Source organism: Gavialis gangeticus, unplaced genomic scaffold, assembly GCF_001723915.1.
Source record: "Gavialis gangeticus isolate Ggan-Ray unplaced genomic scaffold, GavGan_comp1, whole genome shotgun sequence".
Lineage (NCBI taxonomy): Eukaryota > Metazoa > Chordata > Crocodylia > Gavialidae > Gavialis > Gavialis gangeticus.
The window spans coordinates 158,346,449-158,353,424 of NW_017729025.1; the positions used below are offsets into that span (position 1 = coordinate 158,346,449).

Genomic DNA, 6,976 nt, shown 5'->3' on the forward strand with positions numbered 1-6,976 from the left:
CACCCTGTGCTGCGCTCCATTCCAGCAATGGAGACGTGAGGCTCCTGCCGCAGGCTACAATTAAGCCACAGGATGGGGCCAGGGGTTAATGAAGAGAAAGGAGGATGTGTAATGACAAAGTTAACTGGCTGGGTAATTCTCTCTCATGCTCAGAAGAAGATGGCAGGAGACAGCTCTTTATTCCTGGACCCCACGGAGCAAGCACCTCAATGTCAATGGGGGTCTTTTGCACCAGGGGGCCCTACTCTATGTCACCTGCAGTGACCTCCTGCCTGCTGCCTTGAGCAGAACTGCTGCTTCCAGGCTCCCCTGGGACCTCCCCTGGTGCCCCATTTACTCCCTCCCCAGATACACTAATAGGCACAGGGATGCACCTACCATGCAAGACTCTCTGAGGGGAGTTGGGGGGAGCATTCTGCTCATCTGACTCATCCCCTACATACACTACTGGATGAAGGGCTGTGCCTATAGCCAGGCACTGCCGACCATGGCAAAGACTTCTGGGCTGGGGGGTGGGGGCAGGGTGTCATTCTGGCACCTAAATTGGCACCCGGACCTGGTACCCCAGTTATGCTACCAGAGCAGTGGATCTGGTTGGCTCCTTGTTTATATGGAAAATACACAAAGTATTACATGCCTCACCTTGGAGAGGCAATAGGCTGGCCCTGAATTAGAAGCTGAGCCAGGGTGATGCATAGAGTGCAGTTTTCAGAAGGATGCTAGATATTAGATGGAAATCAAACAGGCTGGAAAAGCTTGCACAGTATGAAGTGAAAATGCCCAGCGAATGGTGGTTTCATAATTGAGGCACATGGGGGGGAAGGAAAGACACCCAGAGTCTATACCCAGCTCGACCACTACATCACTGAAGCTCACGGAGCCTTGGTTGATCCATCTGTGCAATGGGACCCTGCAGTTCACTGAAGGTTGGGGCAGCAGGCGTAAGGGAAGTGTCGATAACAAGGAATAAAACTGTAAGGACTGCATCTGGAATGCCTGCTATAAGGCCTGCATTCAGTTCTTGGACAAAAGGCCAGACCCTATTCTATTCTGTTAGTGGCTTTAGGTACCTAAGCATGATCTATTCTACCCTGCTCAAGTCCCTTAAAAAAAAAACCCCCAAACAAAACATCGCCATGTCTATATTTGTAACATGCTGCCATTTCAGCCTTAAGACTAAGCCACAAAAAGCAGGAAGCAGGAGAATGAGCCAGTACCCTTTTCTGTTAACTTTTTCAGGAACTTATGTAGGGCAAAGTAAAACACCCGAGACACTTTCTAAGTGGAATAGGATTGGATCCAAAATCTGAACTGAGCCGAGCAAATTTATTGCACCCGTAATAAAAACTGGAATATGCTCAAGGTATTAGGGCAACAAGGGAAAAAATATAAGCAGCACAAATATGGTTTCTTCCTTTGCCTTGGGGGAACTACATTAAGATTTAACCTGAATGAGAGTGTAAAAAATCTTCTCAACATTTTCACTCAGATGCATGAACCCATATGATTCCAAGCCTAACAGTGCAAATGCAGGAAAGGACAAGGTCTGTGAGCAGCCCTGGAGGCAGGGGCATTTCCAGCCAAACCAAGTCATGAGGGGAAGAGTAGATTATCTGATTTTCTATTATCAGCCTGATGGAAAAAAGCGTGGCAACCCCCTTCCCTTTTCAGACACATACACAACCTCCTTGTGAACTGAATAGCGATCACAAAGTTCCTTTCAAGAAGCAAATTCCTGCCTACACGCCTCCTTTCTCTTTTCTTTCTGCTTTGCTAGCTCCGCAGCATGGCGTTTGTCTTCAATACGGTCTCTTTCTTTGCCTGGATTTCTGAGGGTGGAATTTCTCCTGCAGTTACTGGATTCCTTCCAAACCTGCCAATTTGTTTATTGACGCCACTTGATTATGTTCTCTTCTTCTTCCTCTAATTGTTCTTAATACTATTCCACCCCAGGTTCACGTGTTCTGTGTCCATGCCCCATGCATGAAACACACCTATTGCAATGGCCTGAAGCACAAGCATAGATCCAAATGCATTCAGACAAGGCCAAGGCCCCCATCCTACAAACACCCTGTATGCTTTTAACTTCACGTGCAACGTTAGTCTCATCGAAATCAAGGAGGCTACTCGTAAGCATAAAGCTAAACCCACAGTAAAGCAGCTGCAGCCATGTGAAGGCTGCGACTGGCACATGACCAGCTAACAAAATATGGGGTTTGTCTCCACCCCCAGCCCTGCACAAATCACACTTAATAGCAGGGTTCAAATTACACTTTGACTCTTGCAGGGGCTGCAAAAAAAATTAAACCAGGTCATTGATTAACAAGTCCACCTAAGTGAATGAGCAATTCGATCGGAGACTCCTCTGGGTTAAGATTTTCAAGTCTTACAGGGGGGTGCTCATCTCTTATGGGGGTGGGGGCCGAGCCCAGCCCCACCCAAGCTCCCTTTTAAATCACATCCTACTTAATACCCATGACTAAGGGCCTGACCCACTGCCTGGCCATGGGAAGACTTTTTTGACCTTGGTGAACTTTGGTTCAACCTCCAAGTCAAACTGTTTCTCTTAGTGAGGTTGCACAGAAGCTCCTGACAATGATCTCAACAAGGTAAGAATGCTTAGACTCTACAGATGAGGGATGTTGGGGATTTGCAAAGGATGTTATGCCCAGGACACAGCTCCCAATGGGATTCGAAGTCGGGCACTCAGTCCCCTCTGGTACCTTTGCAAATCCTAGGTGCTTCGAGGCAACTCGCAGAGAAAAATGAGGAGCAGCAGACCCTGTTCTCCCAAAAGGGACTGAACTAAACTGGCCAGTCCCAAATTGCACATGAATTTAAGCGTGTATATATCTGAGCATACTCCTGTTGACAGTGGCTCAGTAGATCGTGGACACGAGGTGAGTTGGGTTTCTCAGTCTAGGCCTTGGTGGGTAAATGACCATGTTGCTACTAGGAGGCTGAAGGAGAAAGGCTGAACCCACCTCTGACACCTGCCCTAAGGTCAGAGGAGGGCAGGCTCCCTTCCCTCATGGAGCCCAGGGTCCACCTGACAGATTCCTCGCCTTAGGGAGAAGCACAGGTAACATGCTCCTGACCCAGCCAGGAGTGGAAGGGCTGGGTGCTGGACTGCTGGGGCTTCTTTTCCAGACCTGAACACATTGAGCAGGTGCAACGTCTCACATGCCTGAGCCTTCTAGCCTAAGGGTGGGTAATTATTTGGGCCCCAGGCCACATAGGCAGTTCTGGGGAGGTGCTGCGGGATGGTCAGCATCCCACCCCCCGCAACAGCCTGAAGCCCACGTGCCTTGTGGCTCCTCCCTGCCACCAGCACCCAGCCCCAGCCTCAGCCTGCTCTGCCCCACCCTTTTAGGCAGCCCAGGTGGTGGGGGTGGCTCCTTTTGGTTGCCACCACCACTGGCCCCAGCCCCGTGGTGCTGGCAGGGATGCATAGCCCTGACCCCAGCCTGCCCCGTGCCCACTCTGGACTCAGCCCAGTGGAGTGGACCAGCTCCAGATCAGCCTTGGCCTTGGCCTGTCCTGAACTCACCTACCCACACTGAGCAGTGGCAGCAGCTGGGCAGATGCTGCTGCTGGGCCCTGGGGAAAAAATGTCAACCCTTCCCCCCCACTGCCAGGCCCTGGAGCCCACACCTGGGCTGTCCTACGGCTCCCCTCTGTCACCATCACCGCTGCCTCCAGGCTGCCCATCAGGGCAGCAGTGGTAGTGCTAAAGAGCCACAGGGCAGCCTGGCTGAAGGCTCTGGGCGGCTGCAGCAAGAGGGGCCCGGCAGCAGTGAGGGGAGGAGCCACTTTTCCCTGTGCCGAGCAACAGGTTCTGCCCAGCCGCCGCCACTGCTGCCCCAGCTCAGTGCGGGCAAGCGAGTCTGGAGCAGGCACGGGGCAGGTCGGGTCGGGGGCTGCGCACATGCGTTCCAGCTGGTCTCCTCTGCCAGGCCGAGTCCAGAGCAGGTGCAGGGTGGGCTGGGGCCAGGGCTGTGTGCGTGAGTCCCTGCCAGTACCACAGGGCTGAGGCCAGCATCAGTGGCAGACCGAAGGAGCTGCCACCACCGGAGCTGCCCCAGTGTGTGCCCTGGGGGTGGCGGGATGTGCCATGGGCCAGACAGTACCTGGGCAAGGTGAGACCAAGGAACCTGCCACAGGCCACACAGTTACTGATCTGGTCCGCAAGCTGTATTTTGCCCACCCCTGTTCTAGCCCCACCCCAGCTGCAACAGCTGCTCACACTCCACGACTTCAACCAGAAGTCTGACCTCACCAGCATTTCCCCAAACTATTGGCCCTATCCACCCCGCCACTGCATTCCCTCTCCCTGCCTCTCAAGCTCATACTGCTGTCTCTTCTTCCAGACTGCCCTGGGAGGCACCCATACCCAGGTCCCCCCTGGCTCCCACTGGATCACTGCCCCAGAAACTTCATCACTAATGCTAATCTCCATCTCCTCAGCACCAGTGGGCAGAGTGCGGTCAGCTTGTTCAACAGACTTTGCCTGTGTCTCTGAGGTCACCGCTGGGTCACTCTAATCTCTTCTCCTGCTCTGAAGTAGGGACCTTGGCAGCTACAGTACCAGGAGGGAACAAAACAAAATGCCCTGCAGGTGAACAAAGATCACTCTCTGCTGTGCAAGTTGGGGGAGGAAAGCGCTAGTGAGCCTGCAGCCTTCTCTGCTACGCTGGGGAACATGGAGCATGGGGCTGGAGGCACAGAGGTGTGACCCATTTGCACTTCCCTAGCGTATACCTCTCTCCTTTCCCCTAGGAAACCTGGGTCTCCTCCTGACAGCTTTCTGAACTAAAATGCATCAGCGGTACACTTCAGTTTAAAGTGTACCGCTGCCATTTTCTGTGTGTTGATGAGCATTTTGCCACTTATTGTACATGGCGTAACGCAGTTTGCATCAGCTTGCATCCAAAGTGGCACATCTCTGGTGTGTCACGGGACAAAAAGGTATGTTTATAAATGCCCTGGGTCTGTTACAGCCCCACAGACACTGGGTCATGTTTCCTGGGCCCAGCTACCCTTCCCTGCACACAGCTGAACAGGGGAAGGGAGAGGAGGGGCTCTGGGGACCTGTCCCCATGCTGGAGCCATTGTAAGAGGAGAGAGGCTGGTGAGCCCAGTGGAGTAGGAAGGGACCTGGTATAGGTCATGGAAGAAGGGGGCACAGTACCCAAGACAGGAGACACCCCCATGTCACACCAGTCTTTCTCTGTCCTGCAGATTGACATTTGCCAGGTAGATGATTACATAGGAGGGTGCATAGTTTATCAAGCCCCAAGAAGAGCAGTTCCAACCTCTGCCATCAGCCACTCCTCAAGCCTGATCTGCAGGGCCTCCACCACGGGTGATGGGCTGGTGTAGAACCTGGCCATGGCAGGGGCAAGTGGATACCAGGTAGTACCGAGGAGGTCTGGCTTCCCCCCAAAACCCTCCCCAAACAACCTGCAGGGACCACTCACAATGAGGCAGAAGTAGTGAGCTCAACCTGGCTGGAAAGCGCTGCCCACAACCCTGACAAAGGGCTTCTCTGCCAACTGAGACCCCATAGAGAGGGATGAGGTACGATTTGGGAACACAGAGTATTTTAAGCAGAGTGTGAAAAAAGAGAGCCAGCTGGTGCTGCATATAAAAACACAAGAGAGACAGAGGCAATGGAGACCAGGGTCTGAAGTGACCTTTTGATGCCTCTTAGTATCAGCCTTCTCTCCCCATCTGGAAAGGAAGCTTCCCTCGCTCCATGCCACCCCAGCACCACTACTTACAGGTTTCATAGCACTTGGGGTTGGAAGGGACCTAAACAGATCATCAGGTCCGAACCCCTGCTTGGGGCAGGAACGAGTGCTGGGGTCATACCACCCCAGCCAAATATCTATCCAGGCTCCTCCTGAAGACCCCCAAGGTAGCAGAGAGCACTACCTCCCTTGGGAGTCCATTCCAGAGCCTGGCAGCCCTGCCCATAAAGTAATGTCTCCTGATGTCCAGCCTGAACCTTCTCTCTAATAATTTGTGGCCATTATTCCTAGTAACCTCCGGTGGTGCCTGAAGGAACAGAGCCTCACCCTATTTCTGCTGGTCCCCCCCGGTGAGTTTGTAAACAGCTACTAGATCCCCTCTCAGCCTTCTCTTGCAGAGGCTGAATAGATTCAGGCCCTTCAGCCTCTCTTCGTAGGGCCTGACCTGCTGCCCCTTGACCATGTGAGTGGCCCTCCTCTGGACCCTCTCAATGCTAGCTACATCCTTCCTGAAGCGCGGAGCCCAGAACTGGATGCAGTACTCCAACTGCGGCCTAACCAATGCTGCATAGAGGGGAAGGATCACCTCCCTGGACCTGCTTGTGATGCATCTGCAGATGTACGACAAGGTGTGGTTAGCCTTACTGACTGCTTCCTTGCATTGGCAGCTCATGTTCATCCTGGAGTCAACAATGACTCCAAGATCCCCTTCTACCACTGTGTTGTTGAGAAGGGTGTTCCCAGCCTATAGGTATGTGTTGCTGGTTCCTTCTCCCTAGATGCAGCACCTTGCACTTGTCTGCATTGTATTCTATCCTATTCTCATCCGCCCACCTCTGTAACCTGTCTAGATCTAGCTGGATTCTGTCCCTTGTCTCCAGCGTGCTCACCTCACCCCACATCTTGGTGTCGTCAGCAAATTTGGACAACATCTTTCCACACCCACATCCAGATCGCTGATAAAGATGTTGAATAGTACAGGCCCCAGGACCAAGCCTTGGGAGACTCCACTGCCTACATCCCCCCAGGTCAAAAATAACCCATCCACCACCACTCTCTGGGTGTGACCTAGTCAATTTGCCACCCATCTGACTGTGTAGGCACCAATGCTACAGTCACCTAGTTTTGTTTGAGAGAATGTGGTAAGAAATGGTGTGAAAGGTCTTCTTAAAGTCCAGGAAGATGACATCCACTGCGACACCCTCATCCAGGGACTTTGTTAC

The 6,976-nt window shown here is 52.7% G+C and overlaps 1 protein-coding gene and 1 long non-coding RNA gene across 2 annotated transcripts in view; one reads left to right on the forward strand and one right to left on the reverse strand.

Moving 5' to 3' along the window:
* The window catches only part of B4GALNT4 (beta-1,4-N-acetyl-galactosaminyltransferase 4), a 178,345-nt gene that overhangs the window by 77,894 nt on the left and 93,475 nt on the right, over positions 1-6,976 (reverse strand). The window lies entirely within an intron of this gene.
* LOC109299255 lies at positions 2,361-6,973 on the forward strand. Its single transcript, XR_002097804.1, has 3 exons — positions 2,361-2,609; positions 4,780-4,968; positions 6,890-6,973. It is a non-coding gene; the product is annotated as an uncharacterized LOC109299255 (long non-coding RNA).